General features: G+C 36.2%; 1 long non-coding RNA gene across 1 annotated transcript in view; it reads right to left on the minus strand.

Moving 5' to 3' along the window:
- Positions 1 to 6,026: 6,026 nt before the first annotated feature.
- Positions 6,027 to 15,023, minus strand: part of LOC120619748 (uncharacterized) — a 47,383-nt gene continuing 38,386 nt past the window's right edge. The window contains exons 2-3 of the long non-coding RNA XR_005657656.1: positions 6,872 to 6,986; positions 6,027 to 6,088 (exon numbers count right to left, since the gene is read on the minus strand). This is a non-coding gene — a long non-coding RNA (uncharacterized LOC120619748). The remainder of the gene's footprint in view (positions 6,089 to 6,871; positions 6,987 to 15,023) is intronic.

Raw genomic sequence — 15,023 nt, forward strand, 5'->3', positions numbered from 1 at the left:
TTTTCTCTATTAGATTACTTCCATTAGCAGAGCTACATGCTATTAATCCTCCCATCTGGAGAAAGAAACTTCTCTTTTGGCCAAATTTTCTTATCTATTACCCGACTCAAATGTCCAGTGCTCCCACAGCAACTCCTTAAAAATCTATTCTTATTTGCCAATTTCCCTTTTGAATTTTTCCTAAAGATTGGAGGCCACAACCACATCTAAATTGTTTTTATTAATTCCCAGTGATTTCTACTGTGCTATATCCAATGGTCAACTCATGCATTTGTCACAGGGAATCGCTATCTTCTGTAATCTGCTCTGAATATAGGTCTACCTTAAAATACTTTCTTTATTTGGTTCTCAGGCCATCATAATCTGATTATGATAATCTCCTACCTAATTAACTAGTTCTAAATCTCTTTGCTAATCCTTCTTCATCTTTATAACTTTTAATGATACCTATACTTTGAGATATATGTTTATGCATAAAATGAAAGAATCAGTATTCAGTTGAATGAATTTTGACAAATGTATATACTATATAACCCTCATCCAATGGAGATGTAATGTTTCCATCACCTTGGAAATTTCTCATATGCTACTGAAGTAACCACTGTAATGTTTCTATAACTATAGATAGATTTGCCTGTTTTTGACCTTTCATAACTGGAACATAGTATACATAATCTTTAGTATCTGACTTCTTTTGCTCAATTTAATGTTTTTGAGATTTATCCATGTTGCTACATGTAATAGTAGTTCATTCCTTCTTATTGTTGATATTCCATCATGTACTATCTCTTCTTTGTAGATGGGCATTTGAGTTATTTTCTGTATTTGGCTCAATTGTTTCCTGCATTGGGAGTAGCTATGAGCATTCTTGGGGAAGTCTCTCTATGGAAATATGTTTTTATTTTTATTTTAATAAATACGTAGAGGGATTTTGCTGGATTATTGGGTAGCTGGATGTTTACTTTTATAATAAGTTGACAAAGTGGATAAACCATTTAAACTCTCCATGAGCAAGTATGAAAGAGATTGTTTCTTGATGTCTCCTCTGTCTGATATTAATACAGGCACACCAACTTTCTTGTACTCTTTCTTTTAAACCTTTTTTTTGTTTGTTTTTACATTTAAAGTTTCCCTCTTGTAAGCATTTTATTTTTATCTTTTTATTTTTATCTTGTCTGACAATCTTTCCTTTAATTGGAGTACTTCATATATTTATATTTAATGTAATTACTAATTAGGTTAGTTTTTTAAGTCTAGTATATTGCTATTGGTTTATGTCTGTCTCATCTGTTTGTTCCTATGTTTCTCCTTTTCTGTATATGTTTGAATTAATGTAATTTTAATCTTCCATTTTATCTCCTCCAGTGACCTTTAGTTGTATGATTTTGTATTATTTTTATTTTTGTGTTTGCTCTAAAAAATATAATATGTATCCTTAACTCATCGCAGTCTACTTTGAATTAATACAATAAAACTTTGCAAACAATAGAAGCGACAACAACATAATTTCATTTAACCCTAGTTTTTATCCTTTCTCTATTGTTGTTCTATATTATATTTTTAATCTATGTTATAGTTTCTTTGCTTCTAGATGTTGGAGGGGCCCAGGCATAAATCCTTGGGTCTTTTCACTTTTTAATCTATACTCATTCTCTTAGTGGTCTCATGTAGTTTTATGGGTTTCAATATGCTGATGAACCCCAAATTATACATGTAGCCCTGACTTTTCCCATGAACTTCAGACTCATGTATTAGACTTACCACTTGACACATTAATTTCGATTTCTAATAGGAATTCAAATATTTCCCTCTAACTGTGTTATTCTCACAATATTCCCCATTTCGTTCAATTGCAACTTCATTTTTATAGTTGCTCAGAACCAAAACTGTTGTACTTGACTGTTCTTTTTTTCTTATATCCATACCTGCTCCTTAAATAAATCTGGTCAGTTCAACTTCCCATATGTATTCAGAATCTGACCACTTATTACTTCCCCTTTTACACCCCTGACCCAGATCACTATCAATACTCCTGATTATCACATTGGCTTCCTTCAACCTTATGCCTTTACTCTCCTTCAATTTAGCAGTTATAGAGTTTTTTTTAATTTAAGTTGGATTGAAGCCTTCTAATAGAGTCTCATCTTACTCAGAGTAAAATCCAAAGTCTTCACTGTGATCTGTAGGGTCCTTCATTCTCTGACTCCTGTTACTGCTCTGTCCTTGCCTCCAGTTTCTCTCTTCTTGCCTCACTTATTCTTCATCCACAGTAGTAGATTTTCCCCTCAGCCTTGTGCACTTGTTCTTCTCTATGCCTGAAATGCTTTCCCTGAGATATTAGTTATATAATTCATATTCCTGTCTTCAAAAGAAATAAGGATGTGAATTCTATATCTAATGAAGACCTCACCTGGTGCTCCTCCCTGACACGTCTAGCCACCCTTATTGCACTATTTTATTGTGAAGTGCTTACTACTATCTGACCTATTTTTATGTTTTCTTTATATTGCTAATCATTTGTACCTTCCACTAAAATGAAAACTTCATGAGGGCTAGGATGTTTGTTTTGTTCACATAGGAGAAAAATAAACATTTTAGATTCATGAATTTAATAAAAGAATGGATCTTCAATTTACTTATTAGCAAACTGAGGCTTATGGAGATAAAGTGACTTTCCGAAGGTCATACAAACAGTAAGTAAGTGGTTGAGTGGAGATGAGATGTGTAGCTAAATGAAGGTTAGGGTCTAATAAAGACATTTGCAGCAGTGTGAACTACTTCAAGGAAACTGGACAATGGGTTGTTCATGGGCAATTATAAGCAATTTCATCATGAAGGATAGAGATGGACAGAACACTTTCTAGGGAGCTCAGATTAAGAGATGGCAGAATGTGTTAAGAAGTGGAGCAAAATGGCTCTCGTTGGACTGAAGAAAAGAAGTAATGAATTATGTTTTGAACATATTGAGTACGATGCAACTTATAGGAGTCTATTTAGTAGTTTTGTTTTATTTTTTTCTGGTCAGGCTAGAGAAATATGAAGGAGGGACACAGAGGTTTAGATATTATATAATTGGCTCTGTGCCTTAAATTAAAAATACAGCAGTCATTTGTCTATGTTGTAATCGCCTTAATTATAGGAAACACTGACTTTACATAATGTCCGTATTCTTGCCTCGTCTTCCAATACGCTTTTCAAGAACTTGCCTTGGACAATGAAGCCAGTGCTATAATCATCTTGCTCAACCCCTAGTGCCTCAGGGCTACAGCACCACACGTCTTCCCAACTCTGGTCACTGTCATTGCTGCTAAGCTTGCATCTCAGGTGGTAGGCTATTTTTAGAGATAGATACATAATGGGAGGGGTGGGTACAGGACTCCTTCCTTTTGTAAAATGGTACCCATATCCATGCTTAGGGTTCTCTGGGATCCTTTCTTATTGTCTCAATATCATTCTAGGTGTGGGTTACATTTTGTTGATGAGGATGAGTTTCCATCAGAGTGACTTAGTTCTGCTCTGCCATTATCCTGGGTATAGTACGTAGAGTCCCCGGCTCTTCCTGACCTTGAGCCAACCATATAACTATTTTTTTTTCAATCTTTGTCCTAGAGTCTTAGAGATACTGGGAAAGTCCTTCTCTCTCTTTCTCAAATCTCCATTCACCTTCTAGCTACCTGTTATCCCTTCAATGACCCCAAACTCTCCAGAATCTCCATACTTCCCTTGCTACTTCCGAACTCCTCAACTCAAGTTTTCCCTGTAAGCCTGTTCACCCAAAGCTCAGTTATCTAGATGCATAGAAAACATTAAACTATTTGAGTATTTTTATATTTTATATGTGAGTATTTTTTCAACCTGGCTGTTTTGCGTTATTCAGAAGCTCAGCTATTCCCTCCTCGACCTCTTCATGCCTCAGTTCTGCTCTTTTGGATGTCACCTAAAAATTCATTGGTCGATTTGATACTAAATATTTTGCTAGACACTTAAAATAAAAAACCAAAAAAAGAAAAAAGGAAAAAAAAAAACAGAACCCTAAACCTCACCTTTTTAATGAGACGTCTCCTTTTACTAATTAACATTTAAATATTGCTTTATAGCTTACAAAGAATTTTCGCATACATTATTATATTTTTTTTCCCACCAAACAACTAGGTGAAGTAGTTAAGGCAATGATTTTCTGATTGTCCCCATGTTACAGATAAGGAATCTGAATCTCAAGGTGGCGAGGGATCTCTGCCAAATGTCACTCAGCTAATAAGCACAAGAGCTCAGATGTGAACTGGATTTTTCAAACCTGAGAAGGATATACCTTTTCTTATGTTCTCTGTATCAGCCTTGGCATGTATGAAAAGGAAGTACTTAGTAAAAGGTCTCTGTTAAACTAAAAATGCTGTGCAATAGGGTTAAATTTGATTTTTTTTTTTTTTCCCAGAAGGGAGACAATAGCATCCATAGGAGTTGAACTCAGGGCCTTGGATGATAGCACAATACACCTCATTGCTCCCTTTATTATCAGTAGGCTGACTTGGCTGCCTATACTTGTGCTTTGAGATGCAGCACTGCACACTGTAGATTGCACACCTAAACTCCCGAGAGCCATACCAGAGAAAACTTCAACATGACGAAGACCCGCCAGTCCCCAGCAGTTTCACCCCTAGACATAATGTCAGTAGAGTGGAGCCTCATCAGTGGCTATTTCCCGTTGCTACCTAATAGGGGAACCATTTATTCTCCAGGCAGGAGACATGAATCCTCTGACAGTATTCTATTATGATGTTATCTTGAATGAGATAATTTGATTTGATAAATGCAAATGCAGAAGATTGGCAGTTACTATGTTTTCTCCCTTTTAAAAAGATTTGAAATTTTAAAGGGGATTCAGTTTAGGTGAAAGATGTTGGATTGCCAGTCCCTTTAGCAGGAATGCTAAAGAGACTTTGCAACCTTCTCGTTACTCTGAATTCTGGGAACTAGTCTTTATCTTTCATTGAAAGAAGTCTTCCTAAATCTAATGTACATCTATATAATGCCACCCGCCCCCAACCACATCAATGAATGGATAAAATAAAATGTGTAAAATTGGATAGGTGATATTATTTAGAGGAAAAAATAAAATAAGCATGTGATCAGCTGTAAGTTGTGCTGTAGCTTTAGTAGCTACTGCTAATATTATGTAGAAAGAAAGAAACTTTACTATATATTCCCGCATATTGGGTTTTAGATACCACGATGAAGAGGTCTTAGCTCAGAGACTGGGATGGGGAATTATTAATGAAATAGGATATTCACCGTTTTATCTCTGCACTTTTCACAGTATTTGGCAAAAGTATGTATTCAATGTATTTATCGAAATGATTTTTTTGTATTTCAGTGGTTAAAAAGTAAACATATTAATAACTGTCAAATGATAACTTATCATTTGTTGGCCAGAAGACACTTTGATCATTTTACTTTGTCCCCCGATTATGCAGATCAGAGAGCTAAGGCCCAGAGGCATTATATTGCCCACTGTCATAGGCTTCTTAGAGACTGAGGTGGGATTAGAAATCCAAGTTTTCAATCTAGTAGTCTACCTGGCCTTAAACCACTGAGGTAGAAAGTCAGTCTTTTATTAAATAACCAGTAACATATTATTAACATGTCATTTCTATAGATTCTTATAGTGGAACATATTAGCTGTGTCTGCTACCTTCTTAGTTCTTAGAATTTAAAGTCATCTAAGATTGTCCTGTTATATCAACAAGAAATGAAATCTTCACTTCTGGATTTATAATTATTGCTAAACTATTGTAGAGCTTTTTTATTTTTAAGATACATGATATTTGAGAGAACAAAGTTTAATTTGTGGTTCCCATTTCTTCCTTCCTACTTAATTCCTAAAATTAAGTTTTGTTTTATTATTTTAATTTTTGTTTTTGGAATAGTTCTCTATTTTTTCACTAATAATAGATATCAATACAATTAAGTGCTATTTATTTTATTTTCTTAAAGAAAGAAATTATATCTTGAATAAATTCTAACAATGAGGATACTGTTTTCTTGCTAAAAGTGAGAATAAGGTGTAGTCAGCCATTCTTTGGAGAGTGACCTGTGAGAAGAAAAAGGGTGGGTATTGTGAGTCAGAGTTAAAAGCATTAGTGAAGAAAAATGTCCCATTTTCCCCCTCATCCTAATGACTTAAATGTGTTTGTGATTGCCGTGATGGCCATTTCTCATGAGGCTAATAGCTGTGATGTGTCTCCGGAATGATTCACTACCATTCCTACTCTCATGCCAAATTATTCCTCCTAAGAGTAAGTCTTAGATACTTCAATTTCCTAAATGTATAAATGGAGTCAGTTCTATTTGGTATAATATTAGGGAAAGTCAGTATTACCCGCCAATAAAGTATAATCTTGTAATGTTGCAGAAATAGCAACCTTCTTCATATTTTTAAATAAAATGCTCATCCATCTCCCTTCATGACACCCAGAGGAGTTTGAAAATGTGACAAGTCATGGAATTAGCTGTTAAAGAAGACCCGCTTCTAGCTGATGTATTGAGTCAATTTATGTTCTTATTCAAGAACAATATAGCCACAAATGCCAGAGCATAAATTAGCCCTGAATGTAGGTGGCAACACTTTTTTTCAAGCTAACAGAGTATCACCCCAAAATATCTCTGAGAGCTTATAAATAAGTCTGCTTTTCTGATCCAGTACAAGCAGTACAGTGAAACGGAAGAGATGGGCATTTCAGAGTCTCATAGCCCGAACTGGGGTTAAAACCCAGGTTTGCCATTTTTTATTTGCGTGATCTACCATATGCCAATTAACTCTTTGAACCTCAGTTTTTCTCATCTTACATCCTAAAACTTGGATAAAATTAGTTACCTTATAGTGAAGTTGTGAAAAATAAATGAGATCATGTTTGTAGATGTTGGTTTTCATCCGATGGGAGTTCCTCTGTCACCTGTCCAGGTTGAGAGTATCCTGCAGAAGCTAAATCCTGGTTTGGTGAGGATTGGTATAAGGAAATTTAAAGATTACTTAAAAAATAATTATAAATGTTATTTACCAAGTGTTTATTTTATGCTGTGCAATAAGCAAAATTCCAAACATAAATTTATTCCTCACAAAACCCTATCTTTTAGTATCTCTGGTTTGCGATAAAGAATGCACAAGCCTGAGAGGATACAGTCTCTGAATCATTGTCAATTAATAAATAATTAAAAGACTTCAAATTTCTGGAGCCTACTATGCACCAGATAATATGCTAGATTTGAAATACACTGGCAAAGAAACCAGGTAATGTCAAGGCCATGATGTTTCTGTGGAGAAGAGAGACTATAAAGTAAACAAATTGCAATAAAGCCTATGAAAGAACAACAATGGGATGATATGGAAGTGGCTAACAAATGAAGTAACATGGAAGAGAAAAATGGTACAGGCTGGGGAGGAGCTAAGGCACTGTTAATTCCTGTGCATACCTGCACTGGGGAACAGATGAAGAAAAGAAGCAGACAGCAACCCTGAGACCCACAGAAACACTTCTTCAGGCATACCTGAATATTTAAGCCCCAGGATATGATGCAACGATTGAAGGAAAAAGTCAGTTAGAAATAAATACAAAAGAGTAAGCATCTTTGTTAGGTCAGAGGTCAGAATGGCTCGGGCCTGCCACAAAGGTACCCAAGGGAAGTGGGGAAGAGGAGGGGCTTCCAGTTTGGGCTCTAACTGGCAGAGAGTCATTGAAAAAAATGCCCTAAATCTTAGGCCCCCAGACTTTCAGGAATAGGCAAAATGTCTTTTCTATATTATGTGAAAGATATGGGCATCATAGGGACATGCAGTCCTGCAAACCCGATTCACTGCTCCCTTGGTGCTACTAAATCTCAAACACTCAACTCATAATCAATGGTGTCCGTTTTCTCAGAGAGCATGGATTATGACTATTTCCATGCAAAGCACTTTTCACACAATATATGGGAGTCTGCCAGTTGGCTCTATGCATTCTAATCTTGGTACTTGCCCTTTGATTTTGGTCCTTGTCATTTATCTTTTATCTGACTTGCTGATCATTTAAAAAAAAAAGTCTTTTTTTTTCCTTTTTTTTTAAGACATGCTGATCAGTCAGCAGATGCTGCCCTCCTGAACAAAATTGAGCAGAGCTGTGCGTCCAGCTTGAGCTCACATCAGTTCCCAGCTCAGCTAGCTGTGGAATATGGCAAACACACACATGGGCACTCAGGGTCTTAAAGAGCAAAGTGCTACCAGAAGAATCTTTCATATTCTCAGATATATTTCGACTTAAATAGCCCCCTCTTGCTGGGAAGTATTTAGTGTGAATGTCCTTAGTTTATGAGAGGGTAGTGGGAGGAACACAGGATCCTCAGGCAGAAGGTTATGAGGTGAAATATAAATGGAGCAATGCATAATCAGCCAGAAGAAGAGCTCCACATACACATAGTGTCAAGTGGATCGGAACTCATTTTCAGGAGGCCTGGAGACCTGGCTCTCCCAGAGCTGAGCTGCGTATGACTTGTGTAAGTTACTTCATAGTAAGTAGCTTCATTCTTAGGAGAATGAAATGAGATAATGCATTTAAAATGGTTAGCATAGTGACAGGTCAGTAGTAATTACTCGATGATTTCAGTTTGCTAACATTGTCCTTAATATTAAATATAATGATTATTGTTATGAAAGTACCAAGTGACAAGAAAAATGATGGCCTGCAGTCTTCATGTGGCTTTTGCATTATCCATATGGAAAGATTTTTGAGTATGTGTTTAATTTTCTAACTAAAGCACCGGAAATGATCTAGAAAAATGTCCGCTTACTGTGGTATCAATTCTCAACCAACCTCTTAATCTCTCTTCTGTACTTTGTTTTTAGGACTAGGTAGTCATTTTGGGGTTGGCACATAACGTTCAGAGAAATCAAGACCTGCATACTAGCAGTAAGCTTCTTGTTGATCCTGAGGAAGCTGAGACAATGGTTTGTGGTGGGTTTCACATCACACTGCCATCCTTCAGCAGGGCAGGAAGCTGACCTCTCTGTTTCTCAGTTTCTCAATATATATTTCAGAAATAATAGTCCCTGCCTAACTGCAAGATTTAGTAGTAGATTTAAAATTAATAATTTTACAGGCAATTAAAAATGACAATATATCTGAAATTTGGCCAGACAAATAGACGGTTTTATTTAAAAACCGAAAACTAGGCTCAGTTTCTTTATCAGAGGAAAAAAAGAGTGGTTTACCTTCTTCAGGAATAAAAATAAAATATCTACAAAGATGGTAAGCTTATTAGTAAATGACTGGTATATACGAGGCAATGGAAATATTACTTTGTAAATGGATGCTTTGCTTCATGATAACTTCCCTAAAATTTGGAGTTTCAATTTCTCCTGAAGCATCTATCAATTTTAATGTCATTGTATGGAGTTAAAGCATCATGTGAGACTGGTGAGCAGTCTGGTTTTTGTAGAGAAGGTGGCTACCTGGGTAATGCTGCAAAGAAAGAAACCAAAATAAGCAATACAAAAAAGTTTAAATATATACTCATATATGTATTTGTTGTCATTTGTTTAGCTTTCCAAAAAAATTCAAGGCTGGCTGGCTTTCTGGCAAATAGCAAATTCCTTTCTTAGGGTAGGATTTTCAAATGGTATCCATTTGCATCTGAGAGTAAGTGAGTTTCAGATTCTTTTACAATAGTAAGTTCAGTTGTGTATTATTTAAAGAAAGGAGGAAAGAGGAACACAGTTAAAAACTAAAGCCTTTGAAACAATGAAAACGAATCTCTTACCTTTGCCCAATGGCAGAGACATATCATGTAATAGAAAACGTCACTTTTAATTAAAGGAAAAACATCAGTAAAAGGCAGCTAAGGGAAGTTAGCAGTATCAGAAATTCTGAAGAAATGAATAACATTGTTTGGGACCACATGCTTTATCTATCTAGCTCTCAAAACAATGAAAAAAAAAAGCACACCATTATTTAAAAATATAATACCATCTAAAATACATATAATTTTTAAAAATATAAACTTTAAAACAATATTAAGTTCAATCAAACTGATTTATGTTTAAAACCAGTAAATACAAGTGTCAAACTTAATATATACATTCACTTTCACACATACACACTTATCTACGATGGAAAAAAGAAATACACAGAGAAAAAGTCATAAGAGAGAGTATGCAAACCTATAGACTATTTTTCCGCTGAGTAAAATGAAAATAAATCCCTATTCGAACACCTTTCAGGCTTTTGAATGTCCCATCTCTAGTATCTGTGGGTAGTGATGGGTTGGCTGACTGCAGCACTTCCAGCATCCTATGAATAATTATCTCTGTCCTGAGTGCTTGCCAGCATGACGCATCTTCATTTCATTAAGGGAAAGAAAGACAGGCTGGAATTGGCAATGGCAGAATTCATTTATCACATTTTAATGGAGAAGCAGCTCAGGAAGGGCCAGCCTAATGAGATATTTCTAAAGAAATTAGCTAGTTTCTATTAAAGGGACATCTCTCTGTCCAGGGTGGTGATGGATAGCAGGGGCACAGCATGGAGAGTTGGGGTTCCCACCCTTCCCTCCGCTTTGCTTTGGGTTTTTGAGGCACATGATCATTTTTGGATGATCTATCACACAAATGCTTGAATGAATCATTATCACAAAGTGATACCAAATTTTAACATGGAGAAAGAGAGACCTGATTTGATTTTCTGGATTTAATTTATTGAGAGAGTCATACTTGTCTACTCAGGCTTGTTTTAACACCAATATCACTAAAATTACTCATGTCTCAATTCTGCAAAACATAAATAGAAAGCTCTCACTTTTATTTTTCTTGTCATTGTAATAATACCTTTAGTTTGGAGTAGATACAAATAAAATTATTCTGACAGAATTTTCTTACCAAAATTTCTAAAGATGACAAACAAAACAAAACAAAAAACAACTTTAATTGCATTTTGATTCAAACTCAATTTACCAAGGCAGAATATACATAGCACTTGTATCAACTAGTGCCCTAATCTTGCATTCTATATTTTCCCTCTATTATTCCTCCAATATGACTATCAATAAGAAGTTTTCAAGTGCATCATATAAATATGAATGAGTAATTGATTATGTGCCTGATTCACCACTGTTGTTCTCTTGGGAAAGGCGTTTTATACTGGCATCTTTGTGCAATAATGTATATGAAATCAGTGATAAGGAGCATAAAGTTAATACAAACTCCTTTCACAAAGACTTAGAAAATATGATCGTTGGTGGTCTTTGTTACAAATAAGAGGCCAGACTTTTGGTGATTTATTCACTTAACAAATATACATTGAGCATCTACTCTAGGCCAGACATTGCTAGATAATAGGAAGATATTGGTAAATAAATAAAGATTCTGTCCTTAATAAACTTACATTTTCATGAAGGACATACACAACAAACAATGGAACAAATAAAGAAATAAAAATAGGTGTGTGATATTGGCTAACTCATCCTACAAACTTCACTGGGTTGTTTACATAACAGATAAGGGGATGCTTTAAAAATTAAAAAATTATAATGGTATAAAATATTGTTAGCATGGTCAATATTGAATCAAACATATTAACATGAGTAGATTTTCTGATACATGAACTTGAGAAGAAAATTTAGAGTGAATATGAATTTAAAGGTAAATATCAAAGTCAAAAGAGAGCCAATACAGCACTGTGGATCATTTCAAAGTCAAGACAAATTGGCAAGAAAGAGCAGGGTCCTGGTGGAAGTATGTTGGAAATATAAAAAGTGAACAACAGCTAGGAAACAGAAGGTTATAATAAGCAAAGCTGGAAGCATGTTGAGTATGAGCTAAATGTTTGGCATTTTGCCTTATCAGGTTTCCATCTGTTGTCTAAACTTTGCAAATTCTCAATAAACCCTATGTCTTGACTTCGTTTTCCTACAAGGGTACATATTTCTATGAGTTACTATAGAGTGTTCAAGGGCTGTCCAACATGGTAGTTCCTAGCCACATGTGACTTAAAAATTTTTTTTATAAATAAATAGAAAGAGTTACTTAGTTATACTAAGAGCATTTCTCAATAGCCACATGTGGTTATGAAGCTGCATGGTGGACTTGGGCAGAAATAATAGACAATTTCTACTACTGTGGAAAGCTCTTTCGGACAGTAGTTCTCTGGGAGGCCTGGGAGCTAGTTTAATGTGCCTTTCACAGAATGGGGGCTTAGCGGGTCTGATGAATGGGTATTGAATAAATATAATGTGTACTACTCAAACATCACCTCCTCGAGAACAGACTGCAATGGGTCCTAGGTAACGCGGTTTTTTTTGACTGGTATATTTCTCTATATCATTTATAAAGAGTAATTAGTAATCACGTAGGTTAGTTACAGTTAATATCTGCTTTCCCCAAATGATTGCATGAACTGTGAACACAAAAGGCCATTCTTTCTTCTTGGTACCTTTTCCTACCCCTTAACTTTATGAACTGAATATGTTGTTTAATGAATGAATAAAAGATGATATGGAAAGGAATGGCATAGTCTTACTGTATTACTGTATACACTTTTGAATATAGCTAATTATGTGCTACAGAAATCCCTAAGTCAGATTGAGGACTAGCAGGTTATCTCTCTCTTAGGGTTCTAACCCTGTCTGTGTTAGTCATGCCGAAGTCTCACTGATGCATTGAGTGCTTCACTGGGGGAGCTAGATCTGGCTCGGACCTGTTTTACTGTCCTGAGCCATGATGAAAGGTTCTACCACTTAGTAGAAGCTGAATATCCACTCTGGAGATGCTAGCCTTCGGAAGTCAAGTCTGAGGTGAGGAAGTGTGTTCCCTGATCCATGAACTGACCACTGGCACCAGGGACGTGCCATCCTGCATAATGACTCATCATTCAGGAAAAAATTGTGTCCTAACCTTGTGCTACACCAAGTAGAAAAGTTTGCAGTTTGCTGGGGGCTCTCCTCTTCCTTGTGGTCATAGGGAGGAAGGCATGGAGGCCCTCCTGGCTTTGGCGGTCAGTACAGCTTGATTCTAGAGCAGTGCTCTAAAGAAGGGGATAAATGATCCTGTCTGTTAGGAAAAAAAAAGTGTGCTCACTGAAAGAGCCAATGTGAGTCTCTCTGACAGATAAAGAAGCTACAGTAGATGAGAAAGTGTGGTCTCTGTGCTGGCAGCAGGGCTCTTGCCCAGTAATTTGTTACAAAGGCAAATTCTCATGACTCTGTGGTCCAGCAATGTGTTTAAACAGGCTTCCCCAGGTGATTCTGAGGAGTGCTGAAGTATGAGGACCACTGGGCTAGAAGGCTGTGAAGTGCTGTTGTACCTCTGCACCATGGAGCTTTGGGATCAGAGCCCAGTGACAGAGGCTGGGTCCCACCCTATGCAGAAAGACTCACTTCTTAGAATATCCCTAAGGAAAGATCGTTCCCTAGCATCGCATTCAGAGTCACTAGATCCTTCAGCCTTCCCAAGACAGCCCAGGGAGGAAGAGCTTCAGGTGATGAGATTTTCTCGTGTAAGGGTTGCCGGGGCTCAAGCTGGCACCAGGAGTATTGGGTCAGGACTTATTCTGGCACCTGGTACCTTGAGGACCGAGGAACACTATCTTTCCTGTCTCTACAATGATCCTCTCCTTTCTGAGATAGAACAACTTCTATTTTTTAAAGCCATACACCCCAATATCTTGTAACAATGCCAGACTTTTTCTGAAAAATCTCCTCAGCGACTTTTAGGGATTCAAATTGGTGTTTTTTCCCTGTTAGTCCTGTACAGTTAAGTAGCTGGTCCTTCCACAGTGAAAGAAGACAAAGACCAAAACCAAACAAAATTAAACAATAATTTACTCTCCAGTGAACGGTAATTTTCTTGTAGAAAAAAAAATATTTGAATTCAAAAGAATCCGTTTTTTCTTGTCTTATTTTGGTGCATTTGAAGCTCTGGCTGTCATCTCCTCATGACTATATTCAGGAAATAAAATCATAGAGCTTGCCTTGGTTCTACATTTCAGTCAGGAAATTAATCTGATCAAATGTAAAGCCCTGATCCTAACAATTTTTTTCTCTACATAGTGCTTATGGAGAAAAGAAACAGCTGGTCGCCATGGTGTCTTAGATGCCATTGCTCTAGGCATTGTGACTTACATTTGGCAGCAGAGTCATTTAATCATTGGCTGTGGGGGAGGTTTTCGAGATGGACACTATTAAAAATGACACCAGATCTCAATCAAATAGAATTTCTGGGTAAATTTCGATCAGTTCCCTGCTGGTAAAATGATCATAATCTGTTGAGAATGAGAATCGGATGGAAAGGTGATCATGACCACATCCTCACAGTGAGCTCCATCTGGCCATAAGTATTTCCTTTGAGGAAAACAAGTCTGATCAGCTCCACTGACAGAACCTTCCACATCAAGGCAATTTCATTTCAGTCAGCATAAAGCAGGATATCAAAATACTCCAATTTTCAAAATGTGATAACCTGTTATTGTAATGTAAAGGACAGATAACAGTAGGTCAGCATCTCTTTTGATGTGCCTGTGATGTCATTACTATTCATGGATCTGGTCCAAAGACAGTTTTTTTGAAATTATTGTAAAATATAGGAAAGGATCATTGTTTCAAAGCCCCTTAAAACAGGATTCTTGTAACAGGATCTCTTAAGTCATCTGAATTTTCTTTTTGTTATTCTGTTAGTGTTCAAAGAAAATTAATGTTCCAGATATGACCCCAGAGTTTATGAGATCCATTAGTATCAAAGAAAGATTAAATTACACTTATCAAACCATATCTGTAATGGAAGAAAGAAGGAATTAGCAAAGTTTTAAGAGATTTTCAAAATAGATGAAAGTACAACTAGAGATAGAAGTAGATAATCATGAAAAATAGTAAGATCATCAATGATCACAAAAATCATTACATAAAATATTAGGGAATAAGATGGTTACATAGTGTCAAAATATAATCCCATAGATGTTTTAACAGTTTAAAAAAATTATACCAGAGATATATGGCAGGGATCATTTTCA

This window comes from Pteropus medius, unplaced genomic scaffold (assembly GCF_902729225.1).
Source record: "Pteropus medius unplaced genomic scaffold, Ma_sr-lr_union100, whole genome shotgun sequence".
NCBI classification, from domain to species: Eukaryota; Metazoa; Chordata; class Mammalia; order Chiroptera; family Pteropodidae; genus Pteropus; species Pteropus medius.